At 42.0% G+C, this 17590-nt stretch overlaps 1 protein-coding gene across 12 annotated transcripts in view; it reads left to right on the top strand.

Moving 5' to 3' along the window:
* Positions 1–17590, top strand: part of DYRK1A (dual specificity tyrosine phosphorylation regulated kinase 1A) — a 150377-nt gene that overhangs the window by 11956 nt on the left and 120831 nt on the right. Inside the window, exons 1-2 of one of the 12 annotated variants that reach the window (XM_060640861.3) lie at positions 957–1243; positions 4939–5073. The exons of 8 other annotated variants lie outside the window; for them this stretch is intronic. The gene's annotated coding sequence lies outside the window, so the exon portion shown is untranslated. Of the gene's footprint in view, positions 1–956; positions 1582–3996; positions 5074–17590 lie in introns of those variants that run through there. 3 more of the 12 variants (XM_078452787.2, XM_060640862.3, XM_081796556.1) reach the window with 3 other exon arrangements.

The raw sequence follows: 17590 nt of genomic DNA, 5'->3' as shown, positions 1-17590 counted from the left end.
TTGGAGCGCCTTAAAAAGTCTCAGTTATTTACTTTTCAGCAGAACGAGTGAATATCGCTGTGTTCAAACAGCAGCGCGGCCAAAGTTGTGGAGATAGAAAGGAGAGAATTGAACCTAGGTAGCGGTACGGTGCCGGAATGATTGGTTTAGCGGGACGGTTGAGAACGTTTCCTCCCGAAGGCCTGAAGGAACTGTCAAGGAACAGAAGATGGAATTATTAGTGTAGTCAGGCTTCCATTAAGGACAGCTGGAAATCGTTTGTAGCACCATTAAAGATGGGCTTAGAAATAGGGCAGTGGGAGAAGGCAATGCTGCAAGGTGTGACTCTGGAAAGGAAAAGGTTGTATCATAATACGTGGTTTGCGAAGTATAGAGTAGCTGAACACGTGACAGAGTATCTTTGCGTTTTCCTGAAGAGTCTCATCTTCTCTTTCTTTTCACGTGTATCCTTATCAGGATACCAATAATCTAAAATGTATTTATCTCGTGAGGTGTTTGGGATTATTTATGGAGCACCTCCTGGTGCCATCCGTGGAACTGGGGCCTGGGCGTCAGTGCTACGGCAAAGCCTACCGTGGGTGTCCTGATGGGAGTCAGGATCTGGTGGGAGATCTTTTGGGGTCTCTAGAGTAGGCTCATGGACTTAGTCTAGGGTAGACATGAATCTTCATTAAAGGGAACACAGAGTCCATGAAATTGAGTGACTTTGGTGTTGCCTTTTGAAGGTCAATTTTTTGGTCTCATTTTAGACTTCTTTCGGCAGTTAACTTTGAGTTAAAGTTTATTTGAATATAAATAGGACTCTAGGCTTTAAGACAAATTCTGTGTGCTGAAAAATTTGTTCCGATTTGATCATTTCTCCTTGAAAAGAACAACTGTCATCTCAGTAGTGTTTTTTTTTTTTTTTTTAACTTCATCTTTACATCAAACACGTTCATTACTGAATGACATTACTTCCATGGTACAAAAGATTTTGTAAAAGTTTTTTCAAAGTAGCAGTGGTAGGAAAATTATTAGGATCTCATTTGAGCATACTAGTATCTAATCTCACCTTTTCAACTTCCCTATAATGGTTCTATGGTACAGTTCAAAACATCAGGAAAGCTAGGTGAATTTACCGAAGAATTGGCCCGAAGGCCTGCGGTTACTCAGCAGTATTCCAGTCAGCTCTGCAGAGGGAAGAAATTGAAGACAGGAGCCTGAGGATTCAGGAGAGACCGCTTGGAGGAAGGCTTCTTGCTGAGTAAGACGAAGATCCAGACACAGAAAGGATGCAGGCATAGAGGGAGAGTCGAGAAAAAAAGGAAAGTTCAATAGCATGGGCAGGAGTGAAACAGTGATCTGAGCAAATGAGGAGCAAGAACAACTTTGTTTTTTAACGTCTATTTATTTTTCATAGAACACAAGGGCGGGGGGAGGAGAGGAGAAGAGAGAGAGAGAGAGCAAGCTCCAGGCTCTGAGCTGTCAGCACAGAGCCCGACGCGGGGCTCGAACTCACGGACTGCGAGATCATGACCTGAGCTGAAGTCGGCCGCTCAACCGACTGAGCCACCCAGGCGCCCCAAGAACAGCTTTTAAACGGTACATTGGGACTCCTGCTAGTCACAGGACCCCGCAACTGGATGGTGTGGCCCAGCTCACTTCCACAGTCTTACCTTCTGGGTCTCCGGACCCCGTCTGGGCATGTGCTGCTGCTTCGGCCGGTAGTCCTCCCCTTTCTTGAAGTCAGCTCCATTTCCTCCTTCACTTTCAGCTCAGATGTCACCTTGTCAGGGAAAGCTGCCCCCCAGCCCCTGCCACCTCTTCGTTTTTAATATCTCCTGTCTTGCTGCATTTTTCTCTATAGTGCTTATTACACTTGATAATTTTTTTTAGTGCTTAGTTGACTAATGCCTTTCAGAGAGAAGGGGCAGTGGTTGGCCCCCTCCCCCCTTCTTTGGGATTGGCAAGTGTTTGGCACATACTGAGCACCAAGTAAACATTTATTTGTTGAGTGAATCAATGAACTACATGTTTTGATCTTTACTATTTGGTCTCAAGGACCCAAGAACTGTCTTCTTAAAGATAGGACTGGAAAACCATGTAGCCAGGAAAAAGAATTATTTGCTCCTGGATTCCTTTAACAATGCCTGTGAAATACCTAACTGTTTGTGAGAAGCCAGATGTTAGGAATATGGAATAGAAACATCGTGCCTTTTTATTTTTTATTAAAGTTTATTTGACTATGCTGTATTGGATTGTGCCTTCTTTATTAAAGGAGCACATCATTTTCGTAGTTTATTGAAATAGTTACAGCCCTTAGTGTTCATTTGGAGAGGTTTTAAAAATTGTGGAGGGAATCAGCCTGGATACTCTTCACGGTTCCTAGCCAGCAGAGTGAGGTTCATTCTCCAGTGATCTCTGGAATGTCAATCTGGCATTTGCAGTAGCCAATGTCGGGTTCACATTTAAAATAAGTGCTAGCTTTGACTTCATCTAAAAAGTGACGGAAAAGCGAAGACGGTGATTTGTTTGGATGCTTTTTGGCTTTAACTTTTTCAAGTTTGGACAACAGAATGAAAATGATTCGGGAAAGTTCATTGTATGGATGGATTTTTTTTCTTTTTTTAAAGAATGAGTTTCATAGTTAGAAAATTATTGAAGCTGTTGATCTTGTCAGGTGAATGAGCCTTAAAAAAAATTTTTTTTTAACATCTATTTATTGTTGACAGACAGAGCATGAGTAGGGGAGGGGCAGAGAGAGAGAGAGGGAGACACAGAATCTGAAGCAGGCTCCAGGCTCTAAGCTGTCAGCACAGAGCCCAACGTGGGGCTTGAACCCACAAACCGCGATATCACGACCTGAGCCGAAGTCGGACGCTTAACTGACTGAGCCACTTAGGTGCCCCCAGGTGAATGAGCTTTTAAAAGTTTATAAGGGATTTGTTTAAAATAGTTCTGAAACCTTTCTCAGTGACAGGTCTGTTGTAAATATTTAGGAAAACAAATATTCAGAATTATTCAGTAGCTATTGAAGCTCTCCTCTCTGTGCCTGGTGCCATGCTAGGCCCTTGGGAGTGAGTTACATGGACATAAACGTCCTTGCCCTCATGAGGCTTTTCAGTATAGTCAGGAGCTCCCTGGAGAGAAATGTAAAGGAAACACGTTCAGCATGAGCACTTCCTCCTTCCCTCCCTCCCTTTGTTTATTTCTTGAACTTGTTTTTGGTGGCAACATGTTAAGAGTCCTTCAAGCTACGTGTTGCTTTATCTCTGATAACATAGGAAGGAGGTAAAGGGGGGAACATTTATAGTACCATGTAAAATAGAAATTTAGATCTTCAGGGTGTTGGTAGCTTTTTAAAAAAGTTAATGTCGATCAGTGAATTTATTCTCTTAAAAAATAAGCTATTTAACGATAATAATAGCAACAATAGCTATTATTAATTGATTGCCTGCTATGGGCCAGACACTGTACATATTCATTATTAGTTATTTTAATATTCTCAGCCACTCTACAAGGTGGTTGGTCGTATCTCTGTTTTATAAGCTAGAAGGTTGAGATGTAGGGAAGTAAATTTGCTTAAGGATCATCATAGCAGATTGCATATGCTGCCTCCAGATAATAGAAAACTTGAATGGGTAAGTGCCATAAAGTTAAACATTTAGAGAGAAAAGAGAGAGAAACATAGAGCTTCTATAATCCATTAATTGAAGAAATAGATACAAGTTCTGGTATACTGGGATTGATGCCTTGTGCTACCGGTTCATTCGTTTTTTCCAATAATAAACAAAAATGTGTAAACGCTTTTTTTTTTTAATTTTTAATTTTTATTTTTTAATTTTTTTTAACGTTTATTTATTTTTGAGACAGAGAGAGACACAGCATGAACAGGGGAGGGGCAGAGAGAGAGGGAGACACAGAATCAGAAGCAGGCTCCAGGCTCTGAGCCATCAGCCCAGAGCCCGACGCGGGGCTCGAACTCGCGGACCGCGAGATCGTGACCTGAGCTGAAGTCGGACGCTTAACCGACTGAGCCACCCAGGCGCCCCTGTAAATGCTTTTTAAAAAAAATTGTTTTTTAAAATGTTTTGTTTATTTTTGAGACAGAGACAGAGCACGAGCAGGGCAGGGGCAGAGAGAGAGGGAGACACAGAATCAGAAGCAGGCTCCAGGCTCTGAGCCGTCAGCCCAGAGCCCGACGCGGGGCTCAGACTCACAAATGGCGAGATCGTGACCTGAGCCGAAGTCGGTTGCCTAACTGACTGAGCCACCCAGGCACCCCTAAACGCTTTCTATATTTGAGGAATTCTTTATCTTAAGGGTCTTGGGGGGAAGTAGAAATCTTCAATTTTGAAAGCCAAATTTGCTCACTTTCTCTGCATCTTTTGGAGTTGGGACATGGTCGTGTGACCTGGGGCCTCCAGGCCACTACCTCAGAAGCTAGTGATTTTCAGAAGCAGACACTTTGTCAGATCTGTGTCCCGCAGTGCAAGGGGATGGCAGCTGCACCTGTTTCCCGGAGGTGGGCAGCGACAAAGATTCAGCTGTAGCGTTTGGTTCCTGGTGTCACTGGCATCTGTACTGGTTGCAGTGACTGAACCCTGTGTTGTCTCCACTGGACCAGATCTGTGGTTTGAATCTTGGGTGTTCTTCATTATGTAGCCTTCCAGTCTGGCCCTCCTGGGGTTTTCTGTGAGTTGCCTAATATGCTTTAATAACTTCCTTTTCAAGTTTCAGCAAAGCCAGAGTTAGTTTCTTTTGTTTGCAACTAAGAACCTTTACTTAGATGATGCTAATTAAGGTAATTGACAATTTCAAGAAACTCCAGGGTCAGGGTTACTTGCATCTAGATTAGAATTTATTAGTGGGAAGAGTTCATGTATATTAAGTGAAATAGTTACATGCTGGCTGCTTATTGATTTAATGAATTTGCTGATTCGAATTTGCCTCTTCTAGGTATTGGGGATACAGGAGTGACAAGATAGACAAGATCCCTGCCCTCACAGAGGTTAATTCTGTTGTGAAAAGTAGAGAAAGCAAGAGAGCAAATAACAATGGCAAAGAGTGCTAAATGCCATGATAAAAATAAAGGTGGGGTACTGTAATAGATAACGGGGTGTGGGTAGGTTTAGGAGATGTGTCTTATAAAACATTTACTTTAAAATCATCGTCAGGAGTCGTGACTTGGGTTTTTGACTATGAGGCAGTACATTCTGAATTTACCCACCTTCCGTAACCACCTAGGAAACTGGACAAAATACATGAAACAACGATTTTCAGGTATTGAACAACAGGCAGTACAGAACTGTAATCCCTCACAGATGGGGAGCAAATGAGGTGAGCCCTTTGATGGCCCAGCTTTCTTCTTGGGAGGCAATTTTCAGATCTCAGTGCAGGGAGGGGGATCCCAAATAGAGCCTTTGGCCTCACTGAGTTGAGGAAGCAAAGATTGGAGTTGGGGTTCTGCTCCAGCAGAATGGTTCTGTTTTGAGGAGCAGGGTTCTGGAGAGAAGGGAGCTGGGCAGAGCATAGTCTTCTTAGTGGTCCTCTTCAATGATTGATTGAAGATTAGTCTGTGCACATGTAGGGTGCAGTTTCATAAAGGAACAGTTCCTGGGGAAGAAATCCACTGGAAAACTGTAAGCAGAACAATTCTCAGAGCTCACATAGGGCTGGGAAATAATTTGAGTACCTTGTAGCCCGAAGACAAAAGTTCTTGTTAAATGCTGTGTTCATTGAGACTCCAGAAGGGTCATGTCTTAGTAGTGGGGCCAAATTGGTCCTCAAATAAAGGCTTCTCTAGATCTCACTGGAAAATGTTTAAAAACAAGCCTCAAAAGGCACAAACTAATCTGAAAGGAATGTAATTGCCTGCAAAGTCCAATACTCTTTAAAGAAATATAACAAAACCTAATACTTAACAGTTTAAAATGTCCAGCATCCAATCAAAAATTCCTAAATATGTGTAAAAGCAGGTTCACCTGGCTTGTAGTTAGGATATCAGTCATTTGAAACCAACCCAGAACTGAAAGGTGTTAGAATTGACAGGCAAGGACATTAAAGCAGTTATTGTAGCTGTATCCCATATGTTTAAAAAGGTAGAGACTGGAAAGGTGAAAAAGAGACCCAAATAAAACCATTTAGAGGTGAAAAGTAATGTGTGAGATGAAAAATACATTGGCTGGCATTAATGGCAGATTAGACATTACAAAAGAAAAGATTAATGAATTTGAAGACCTAGAAGAGAAAACTCAATAGAAACAGACAGAAATGACAGAGATAATGGAACTAGCAAACAGGGTAGTTCAGATGGCTTTTATGAAACGTAGGGTCAGATTATGGTTAACGTTGGCACCTTCATACGTGAGTTTTGCTTAAAAAGAACAGTTGTGAATGCTACCTGAATTTGGCTTGATATGTAGTTAAGAGTAGTTGAAAATCAGTATTTCAGTAAAGCACTGGGGTATATGATGGACGAACTTTATTATGCAATAGTGTTTAGTTGTTTTTTGGTATGTAACAGTGTTTCTCCACAGAGTTAGAAACTTATACAGGTATGATCTCATAGTTTTTGGGGGTCTGAGGCCTGGGTACAATTTAGCTGGGTCCTCTGCTTTAGGGCCTCAGGGCTACAGTCAGGATGTTGGCTGGGGCTCTGGTAACATGTGAGGCATGACTGGGGAAAGATCTCTTTGAGACTCATTCGGTCGTTGGTAGAATTCAGTTTCTTGTTTACTGTTGCACTGAGGGTCTCAGTTTGTTGCTACCTGTTAGCAGGCATCTGCCCTTAGTTCTTTGCCGTATGGTCCTTTCCAACAGGGCCACTTCACTTTCTCAAAGACACTAAAGGAGAGTGTCATCTCTTCACAAGACAGATGTACACTCTTAGGTATCATACCTGCAGAAGTGACGTCCTATCACTTCTCCTGCGTTCTCTTGGTTCTTAGAAGCAAGGTCCCGGGCCCCGGGCCCCGGGTCAAGGAGCGGGCCATGCCACGAGGCCACGAACAGCATGAGGCCATGTCATAGGAGCCATGCTAGGGCTGTCCAGTGTGTAGTGGGGAAGAGTGCATTCCGTGGAGTCTGATCTAGGTACCTGGCTTTGAATCTTAGCCCTGTCTCTTCCCAGCTGTGTAAACTGAGCCTCGGTTTTCCTTTGTATAGAATTGGGATAATAGGTGTCTACTATTCATAGTATCGTGAAGAGTAAGTGAATGCGTATAAAGTGCTCAGGACTTTAGCCTACCAGCTCCTACTCATCTCTTCTGTCTCCGTTTAGATCTCACATATTTAGGGAGGCCTTCTCTGATTCCTCTTTGACTCCTTCTAACCTCCTGTCTACGTTAGGTTTAAAATACCGTGAACTTTTTCTTCTCATCACTTCACACGTTTTCCACCTGAATTTTATAGCTGTGAGGTTATTTATTTATGTAGCATCTGCTTTCTTTAGCCTAAGCTGCTTGAAAGCAAGGGTCGGGTCTGTTCTGTTCACTGCTGTGTCTTCAGGGCTTGGCACATAGAAGACTCCATAAATGTTTGTTGAGTGACTGAAAGAATGAGGTTAAAATGCACGTGTTGTTGCTTTGAGAAGGCGTTTTTAGTGTCACCGTACTCTGTTTTCGCAGGTACTGGAGTGGCCAGCCTAAAAGATAAGTGGTTAGAAACATTCGTGGTGGGGCGCCTGGGTGGCGCAGTCGGTTAAGCGTCCGACTTCAGCCAGGTCACGATCTCGCGGTCCGTGAGTTCGAGCCCCGCGTCAGGCTCTGGGCTGATGGCTCGGAGCCTGGAGCCTGTTTCCGATTCTGTGTCTCCCTCTCTCTCTGCCCCTCCCCCGTTCATGCTCTGTCTCTCTCTGTCCCAAAAATAAATAAAAAACGTTGAAAAAAAAATTTAAAAAAAAAAAAAAAAAAAAAAAAAAGAAACATTCGTGGTCCTGTGTGCCTGCCCACTAGCTAGCATGGGGAGACTGAAGCATAGTAGTCTTTAAACTGATGGTAAGGGTTTCCAGAGTGGACACTAACTAGTGGTTAAAAAAAACCAAAAAAACGCAAGAGAACTAAGAGGCCTAAGGGACGAAGACATGAATAAAAATCACTCCTGGTGGATCCGAAGCAGAGTACACGGTGGGAAGCTTCTCTTCTCTGTAAATGTGCTCTGCAGACCCGTCCTCAAGATGCTGTGGTGTGGAGGAAATCCGCTCGGAGAAAATTGCCTTCCTGAAGCTTCCCCATGCCCATTAGCATGTTCTAACAAACCCTCTTGTCACCCGGTAATGCGGAAGGACAGTCTTTCTCAAGCTTGCTCTGTACACTGTGTGAGTATACGCCTACCACAACCTAGTAAGGTAGTATTTTATTTAATGGATGATAAAATTTAGGCTTAGAGTTGAAGTAATTTTTCGTAGTGGTTGGTAAGGTAGGATTCAAACCAGGCTCAGCCCTCACTCAGCGTTACTATTCAGTGTTTGCTTCTGTGGACTGTGTTGTTAGCAGATACTAGGTGAATTTCATGAGTGCAGAAACCATGTGTATTTTGTGTGCGTTTTGTGTCTAGGACTAGAATCTTGCTTGGCCCTTAATACATGGCTGAATGTTGGCGTTTTGGTATTATTTTATACTGTGTCTCAGCTTCCCAAGTTAAATTACAGTTGACCCTGAACAGTGTGGGGGATTAGGGTTGCTGAACCCCCCTGTGCAGTTGAAAATCCACAGAAACCTTTTTTTAAAGAGAGACCTGATTTGTTTATTTTTAAATGTTTTATTTATTGAGATGTATTTATTATAATAATATAAATTTATTATTTATTATTATAATAATAACATACATTTATTTTATTTATTGAGCGCGAGGGGTGGGGTAAGGGCGGAGAGAGAGGGTCACAGAGGATCTGAAGCGGGCTCTGCACTGACAGCTGCGAGCCCCACGTGGGGCTTGGACTCACGAACCGCAGGATCATGACCTGAGCTGAAGTCACTCAACCGACTGAGCCATCCAGGCACCCTGAAAATCCACATAAACCTTTTGACTCTCCTCGAAGTTAACTGCTAATAGCCTGCTGTTGATTGGAAGCCTTCCCCATAACAAATAGTTGATGAACAGGTATTTTGTATGTTATACGTACTATATACTGGGTACACTAATACGTGTTTCTTAATTTTTTTGGTAGTTCTCGGCTCTGCAGTTCATCTGTGAATTTTTTCAAATTGTCACAAATCTCCAAAAAATTTTTCCAATGTATTTATTGGAAAAGAATCCTCATTTAGGTGGACCCTTGAGTTTAAAACCATGTAGTTCAAGAGTCAACTGTACTTGTAAAACTTGAGAGTTTGGTAGGTAACGGCTAGTGTAATCCAACCAGTGTAATGTATAACAAAAAATAACTTATGTTTTCACTTTGGGTGATCTAGTAGAGTTATGTCCCCAAAGAGGAAACATTTTTGTAGTCTTGGTTCCTCTCCTGTCACTTTTAAATTTACTTTTATTACCAAACCCTCTTGAGTTTTGTTTCTGAAATAGTCTTCAATTAAGTTCTTTCTTCACATTATTGTTAATGACCTCTCCAGAGATCAGATTAGTCTCTTTTTGGCTTACTGCATTAGTTTTCTTCAGAATTTTCAGTTTTGGGGTGCCTGGGTGGCTCAGTAGGTTGGGTGTCCGACTTTGGCTCAGGTCATGATCTTGTGGTTCGTGGGTTCAGGCCCCACGGGTTCTGTGCGGACAGCTCAGAGCCTGGAGCCTGCTTCAGATTCTCTGTCTCCCTCTCTCTCTGCCCCCTCCTGCTCGTGCTCTGTCTCTCTCTCAAAAATAAACATTTACAAAAATTATAAAAAAAGGAATTTTTAGTTTAACATGCATGTAATCCAAATTGAATACTAATGAAAGGTTTCTAATGAAAAAAGTTGTCCCCAGACACACCCCTCAGTAGTCCTGCACCCTAGAGCAGGGCTTCCCAAACGTTGTCACCTCAGGGTCTACACGGGCACGGTAGAATACAAGAGGCTGTCTAGGTCCCGAGGTCTTCACGGGATCTGGGCTCATCTGAAATATTCGTGGCCCTGCGTGCCCTGCCTACTAGCTGGCGAGCTCTTTTACCTCAGCTCTTGGTTTCTTCCGTCTACCTCTCTGATACGCTTATTGTACCAGTCAGGATGCTTTTGGATGCTGGTACGGAGATCCGGACTCAGACGAGGTTCAGTTGGAAGTCCAGAGGTAGGATGGCCTCTAGGGCTAATTGATTTGGTGGCACAGTAATGTCTTCAGGGACCCAGTTTTTCCATCCCCCCCTCGAGTCCCTCGCTGGCTCCATGCACAGATTAATTAGGTGGCTGCAGCAGTTTGAGGAGTTGTATCCAGACACAACGGTGTCCGCAGGAAGAGGACAGAACTCTTTCTTGTAGCTGTGTAGGAATGTGGAAACTGCCCAGAAACTCTTTGGTAGACTTGTCTGGGTTGTATGACTGTTTGTGAAACACTCACTAGAAAGGGAAATGGGGTTACCTTTGACCAGTTGGGCATCATCGTGGAGCTGGCTACACCGTGCCCTGAGCACGTGCCTAACTGGGGTGATGTGCACATGGGTCTTGAACGAAAACAGCTTCTATTACAAAGGAAGAAAGGAGAGGTTGGAGGCTGAGTAGGTTAGGTAGGTAACCTTGACTCTGTTTTTGTATTTAGCTTAAAATTTTAGATCTTATTTGTTGACTTTCTATTAAGGTAGGTGAACATTTAACTTTAACCCTGCCTTAATACTTTTCTCTTTCCATCTACCCATTATAGTTACATTTTTTTTTTCATGAAACATTTGGTATTTATGATTATGTAAGTACACTATGGAGCTATACTGTATACTATGATTACATTTCCCTCCTTGTATAGTTTTGTTTTTCCTGGAATTAACAATTGTATTTCCGCTTGCTTTGTTTTCTAGGTCCGTGTGACTGAGTTTTCCCATACCTTCCGTTAGGCTCTCAGTATAGTTTTTTGCACAAACATATCAGATAGCTAGTTCTCCTGTCCCCACAAGAATCTTCTTAGGGGACCCTTCATCAAGCCTTGCCTGTATGAAGTTCTTGCTCTTTGGGCCTAATAGTATTACTTTTGCAAATCTCCAGCAGGGTTATGTCTTCTGTTTCCTGGTTCTCTGACCTTTACCTTTCCTGTTTTTATCTTTCATTTTGCTGGAGTACAGCTTTCGGTGCTTCCTTTGGAAGGGTGCATGAAAGGTCAATTTTTTGAGACCTTGTCTGAAAGTATCTTTAATCTGTTTTCCCTCCTGATTAGAAGTTTTGGTTGGGTATGGGATTGTAGTTTGAATATAGGTTTTACTGCAAACTTCTGAGTATATTACTTCATGGTCTTCTAGCTTCATGTAGCAGATATAATTGGTATTCTGGATTCTATTAAAACAAAAACTATGGAAAAGTTAGAGAACATAATGAGCTTCCAGATACTTGTCACTCAGCATCATCATTTATCAATTCGTGGCTGCTTTCAAAAAAAAACCAAAACAACAAAAAGCCGGTATTCCTGCCTACCCGTCTTTCACTTGAGTTTTTACAAAAACCCAGATATCTGATTTCAGTTGTGAATATTTCAGTATATATCTCTAAAAGATAAGGGCTGATTTCTAAACTATAACCCCAGTACCATTATCATACCTTAAAAAGATTAATAGTAATTTTTCACATATCCAGTAAGAGTTCAGATGGCCTGGATTGCCTCATAATGGTATGTTTTTAAAACGCTTGATTCAAACAGGATCTAAGTAAGGCCCCTTAATCGATCGATTGCTCCTCTGCATCTTTTTTTTTTCCTCCTTGACTTTGTTGAAGAAACGGTGTCTTCTATCTTGTTTTACCTCTAGTCTGGATGTTGAGTGTTGTCCCTTGTATTTTCTGGTGCTTGGGAATGAGATCTAAGGCTTGATAAAATTCCATATGTAATGCTTTCTCTTTGTTCTTTGTTGGGAGGAGGGTGGTAGGTAGGGAGACTGCTCCGTGGGTGGGTGATCGGTTTCCTTTGGGAGGGACACAATATTCGAGGCTGTTGGCAGCCATTACATATTACATACATCCATTAATTTATTAGTAGATTCTGGTCCTTTTTGTATGACCCCCTCCCCCATGTTTTGTTGTTGCTGTTCATTCTCTGGAAGTTTTAAGGATCTGTTTGTCTCTGGTGTGAAGTTTTGTAGTGATGTGCTTTGGTGGCTGGTTTCATTGTGTTGGACCCATCCTTTTACTTTGGAGGTACCTGTTCTTCAGATATGGGTAAGTTTTTTGTATGCTTTCCTTGATAACTGCTTTTCTTTGGTCTTCTCAAGTGACGTACACTTGGGTTACCTTGTCTATTTGCTATTTGTTAATTCTTACTCTTCTTGGGAGATATTTTTCAACTTTTATCTTCCATCAGGGTTATCATTTGTTCTTTGCTTTTTATTTTTCCTTGAAGTTTATTTCCTTATTTTGAGACAGAGAGAGTGTGGGGGAGGGACAGAGAGAGAAGGAGAGATTGAGAATCCCAACCAGGCTCTGCACTCTCAGTGCAGAGCTCGTGGCGGGGCTCAAACCCACAAACCATGAGATGAAATCAGAGTCAGACGCTTAACCGACTGAGCCATCCAGGCGCCCTGCCTTTTTTGTTTGTTTGTTTTGTTTTCTGTTAAACTAGCGTTTTGTTCTACTTCACGATAACATGTATTCTTTTACCTCCTCAAGCACATGATAGTATAGTTTGACACCGTTGTTTTTTTGGTTGTTTGTTTTCCCTCTTTGTGGCATTGCCTCAGTTTCCTCTGGATTCCCATTTTTCTGCTTGTTTTGACTTCTGTCTTTAATGTTGGCACCTTTCCTCAAATATTTGGCCATTTTCGGGCTGGTGGCTTTCACTTCAGGGTAAGGTGTGGTAAAGTGGATGGAAGCTCTCTGTGAGGTGTGAGGCTGGCTTCTTTACTGAAGGCTTGGTGTGGAGACCGAGGAACCCACGAATAGGAGTGCCCCAGTGCTTTCACTCCAGGCCTCTGGCTGTCGCCTGATTGTCCCCATGCCTGGGGGAGAGGGAAGGGATATTGCTGTTGCTGGTGCTCTGGAGGCAGAATTCGGGAGGGGAACTGGAGTTCACAGTTCTGTGTCAAGACTCTTCATGGATTCGGTTTTGGTTTCCCGCCTCAAAACTGTTCTCTGTTGCCCTTGATGTCTCCAGGTCCAGAGCGTCTGTTTATGTCCCCCATAGATTATGCCTTTGGGCTCTTTGCAGACATGGCGGTTGCCAGCCTGGGCAGAGCTTGGGCTGCAATTTGAGATCTTGCTGCCTTATTTTATTTACTTGTTTACTGAAATGAACTGAGAAATGTTTGCAGGTGTACTACAAGTAACTTCTATTTCCTGAACCACTTGAGAGAAAGTTGTTGACATGATGTCTCTTTCTTTTTGAATATCGTAGCACATAATTCCTACAAACAGGGACACTCTCTTGCGTAACGTAACGGTAATATCACCACAAAAGGCAGGAAGTTAATATTGATACATCACAGCTGTCTGATCCCTAAGACTCCATTCAAGTTGCGGCAGTTGTCCCGGGAGTGTTCTTTATGGGAAGAGGATACAGTTTAGGATTACTTATGCATTTTATCGTCATGTCTTTTCAACTGTTTTGATCTAGAACAGTTCCTCATCTGTTCTTTCTTCTATGACGTTGATATTTTTGAAGAATACAGGCTGGTTATTTTAGAGTCACCTATGCGTGTTTGTCTGATGTTTCTTTGTATTAGATGGTATGTGAAGCATCTTTGTAGGACTGTCGTAGAAGCGATGCTATATTTTTCTCATTGCATTGTTAGGTGGTGTACTCCTGGCGTTGTGTTTCTGCTGTAACAAATTACCACAGATTGAGAGGCTTAAAAACCACAAATTTATTATAGTACGGTTCTGGAGTTCAGAAGTCCAAAATGGATCTCACCTGGCCTCAAATCAAGGTGCAAGCCAGCTTCCATTACTTTCGAAGGCTCTGCTGGACAGTGTCTGTCCTTCTTTTGCAGCTTCTAGAGGCTGTCCATACTCTTTGACTTCTGGCCTCTTCCTCCATTTTCAGAGTAGTCGCTTTGGACCTTGTCCATCGTCTGCTGCCGTCTCCCTCTCCTTCCTCTTTCACTTTTAAGGACTGTTGTGATGATACTGGTTAATCTCTTTATTTTAAAGTCATCTGATTAGCAAGTTCACTTCCTCCTGCAACCTTTATTCAACCCTTCGCCCTGTAAAGTAACACGTTCACAGGTTCTTAGGATCAGGACGTGGACATCCTTGGGGGAGGGGGTGGGTAGCGTTATTGTGCCATGTGATTTCACTTTGCCCTGTTTTCTGATAATGTTCACTTTGATCACTTGATTATGGTCGTGCCTTCAGACTTCTTCATTTTGAAGTTAATCCCCGCCCTTGTAATTAGTGTGTGTTTTGTGTAGAGGTACTTTGAGACTATGTAAATAGCCCATTATTAGTAATCAGACTTCTAATTTAGTCACTTACTTTATATCACTATGGGTACCTGATTTTCTATTTTATGTAATGGGTAATAATCCATAATTGTAGTTAGTTACTTACTTTAATGCTCCAGTTGTCCAGGATTTTGTTAGAAGAAGCTTCTTCAAGTTGGTGTCTGTGCCCTTTTGGCATGTCTCCAATATGTTTTGAGCACTTTGCAGGCTTATCTTGAACTTCTGTGTCAGTCTGGAATTGGAATTGGACAATTTTTCCAAGGAGCCCTGTTTTTATTTTTTAAATAATCCTTTGTTTTGAAATAATCATAAACTCACAAGAAGCTGCAAACATAGTTTAAAGTCCCATGTACCTCCTTTATCCAGCTTCTCCCAATGGTGAGTTTTATGTTAGCTCTACCAGGATACCCAAATCAGGAAATTGACATATCTGGTACATTTCTGTTAACTAGACAACAGACAGACCTTATTCGGTTTTTAGTGTTCTTTAAACCTACGTGTGTGCGTGTGTAGTTCCTTGTAACTTTATACCATGTCTAGATTTGTGTACCTATCCCCACAATCAAGATAATAGAGCTGCTCCATCACTTTAAAAGAACTCTCTTCTGCTATCCAACCCCTTTGAATTCCCAGCAGCCCTACAACCATCCGTTTATTCTCCATGTCTGTGGTTTTGTCATTTCCATATGTTGTATGAATGGAAGCATACGGTGTGTAGCCTTTTGAGATCAACTCTTTTAACTAAGCATAATGCCCTCAAGGTCCATTTGTTGTTGAGTGAATCAGTAGTTAATTTCTTTTTATTGCCAAGTAGTATTCCGTAGTATGGATGGACCAAGTTTGTTCAGCCACTGACCTATGGCGGGACATTTAGGTTGTTTTCCAATATATTGTGTAATAATATGAATAAAACTGCTTTCAACGTTTGAGTACAGGTTTTTGTATAAACGTAAGTGTTCCGTTTCTTGGTGGTATATGCCCGAGATTGAGATGGCTGGGTCACAGGGTGAATGCATGTTTAGTTTTGTGAGCAGCTGCCAGACTGCTTTCCAGAGTGTCCGTACCACGTTTTGTTCCCAGCAGCAAAGTACGAGGGATCCCGTTTCTCAATACCCTTCTCGCCATTTGGTGTTATGACTGTTTTTCATTTAGCTGTTCTGATAGGTGTAGTGATATCCTGTTGCGGTTTTAATTTGCATTTCCCTAATGACAGATGATGGTGAACAGCTTTTCATGTGCTTATTTGCTCTCACTTCTTCGGTGAAGTAACTGTTCATGTCTTTTGCCCATTTTCTGATTGGATTGGTTTTTTTTTTCTCTGCCGTTGAGTTATGAAAGTTCTTTTGCGTATTCTAGGTGCGGGGTCTTTGTTCACTGTGTGGTCTGTGCGTGCTCTCTCCCAGTCCGTAGTGTATCGCGTAGCTTGTCACTTCATCCTCTTAGCGGTTTTTTTCAGAGTGAGCGTTTTAAATTTTAATGAAGTTCAGTTTAGTAAATTTTTCTTCAGTGGTTCGTGCCATTTGAGTCAAGTTGGAGAACTCTGCCTAGAGCTCTGGTTCTTTTCATGGAAATGGCATTTAATACGCAAGTGCCGGGCATTAGGTATGCCCACTGCTCTCAATCTCAGTGGACAGAGCCAGAGAATATGTGTGTGTCCTGAACCTTTCCGGGATCGGGGTGCCTCGTTTTCTTGGTACTTCCAAGTGTCAGCATTCATTCTGTGGCTTCCTTCATTCTCCTCCAAGTCCGCTACCACAGTCCGTCGTCTTTGCACTGTCTAAAAACCTGTTTCTCCATCACTTTCTTGTTTTATTTTCCTTTACTGATTTTAAGTAGATTTTATATTCATTGGAGTTTTGTGAGAGAGCAAAGGTAAATGCATGGATTACCGTCTATGTTGAATGTATATTTATTGAAGCTGTAATATTCCCCTCTCAGATCAGTTTTTGTCTTTGATTATCTTTTGCACTGCTACCCTTTTTCGCCTTCCACCCTGATTGTGCTATTCCACAGCCTATAATCTTTCATGATTCTCATTTCCATGGAATGAAGATCCAGTATTCAGGTTCTCTTTGTAGTTGTACCTCTGCCTACCTTTCTGATCTCTTTTTCTGCAGCCCTACTGTATTTGTTCCATGTAGAGTTATTTAAGTAGTTTACATTTCCCCACATGTGTTGCGTTCTCCTTTTCTCTGAACTTTCATTTGGAGCACATTATCTGTACTTCTTTTACAACATTTTCCATAGAGCACAGATCCTGGCATATAGTGGGTGCTTGGTACATTAAATAAATAATACTTCCTTTAAAATGATGCCATTCAAACTGCTTTTATCCACCTTCGTTTCCTAATGGTATCATATGGTATCTTACATAAGTTTCAAAGCAACTCTGTGCACCACTATTCATCTTACATAAATGCTGCTGAATGCTATGGTATTGCCCAAGGTCCATAGGAGTTCAACGACATTTAACAGGCATTTGTGTATCTTATTATGTGGCCAGCCCTGATTTAGATGCTACAGACCCTTGGGGAACAAAGCTGATAAGCGTGCCCCTAGTGGGACCAACGTTAGAATCCTTAAATTCCAGCTGTTGTGGGATGGGTTTGAGGGGAGGTCTTCCATAACCTTAGTTACTCATCTCAGATGTCCTCTCCTTTAGTCTTTCCTAACTCTCCTGGAAGGAGGCAGGAATGGGGTAGAAAGAACAGCTCCATCTTCTGTGTTCTCGTTAGTTCCTTTTGTGTTTACGTGTACACAGCTTTATTCTAGAAAGTGTTTGTAGTACCATTATTTGTATTTGGGGCCTTTGCTAAGTTGAACTGCTGTGGGCAAGACTGGTTTTTTTTTTTCTTCCTGGTATCCAGGGTGCTTGGCACATCGTGTATAATATTCTCAATGATTCTCCGAACTCGTTGATAGAGATTGACGTTTACCCATGGTTGTCATTTCTTAATAGTAGGCAACAATACTCTTCCTTACCCCACTGACTCTATGTAAAGATACAAATCCGTTTCAAAACCTCCACTCCATACACTCTGAAAGAGGTCATCTACGGGTTAGTTTTTAGTGCAGTTTAATAAATCAGCTGTTCTGTTTCTGGATGTGTCTGGAGGTCTC

This window comes from Panthera onca, chromosome C2 (assembly GCF_046562875.1).
Source record: "Panthera onca isolate mPanOnc1 chromosome C2, mPanOnc1 haplotype 2, whole genome shotgun sequence".
In the NCBI taxonomy this organism is placed as follows: Eukaryota; Metazoa; Chordata; class Mammalia; order Carnivora; family Felidae; genus Panthera; species Panthera onca.
This window is presented reverse-complemented; position numbering and strand designations above follow the sequence as displayed.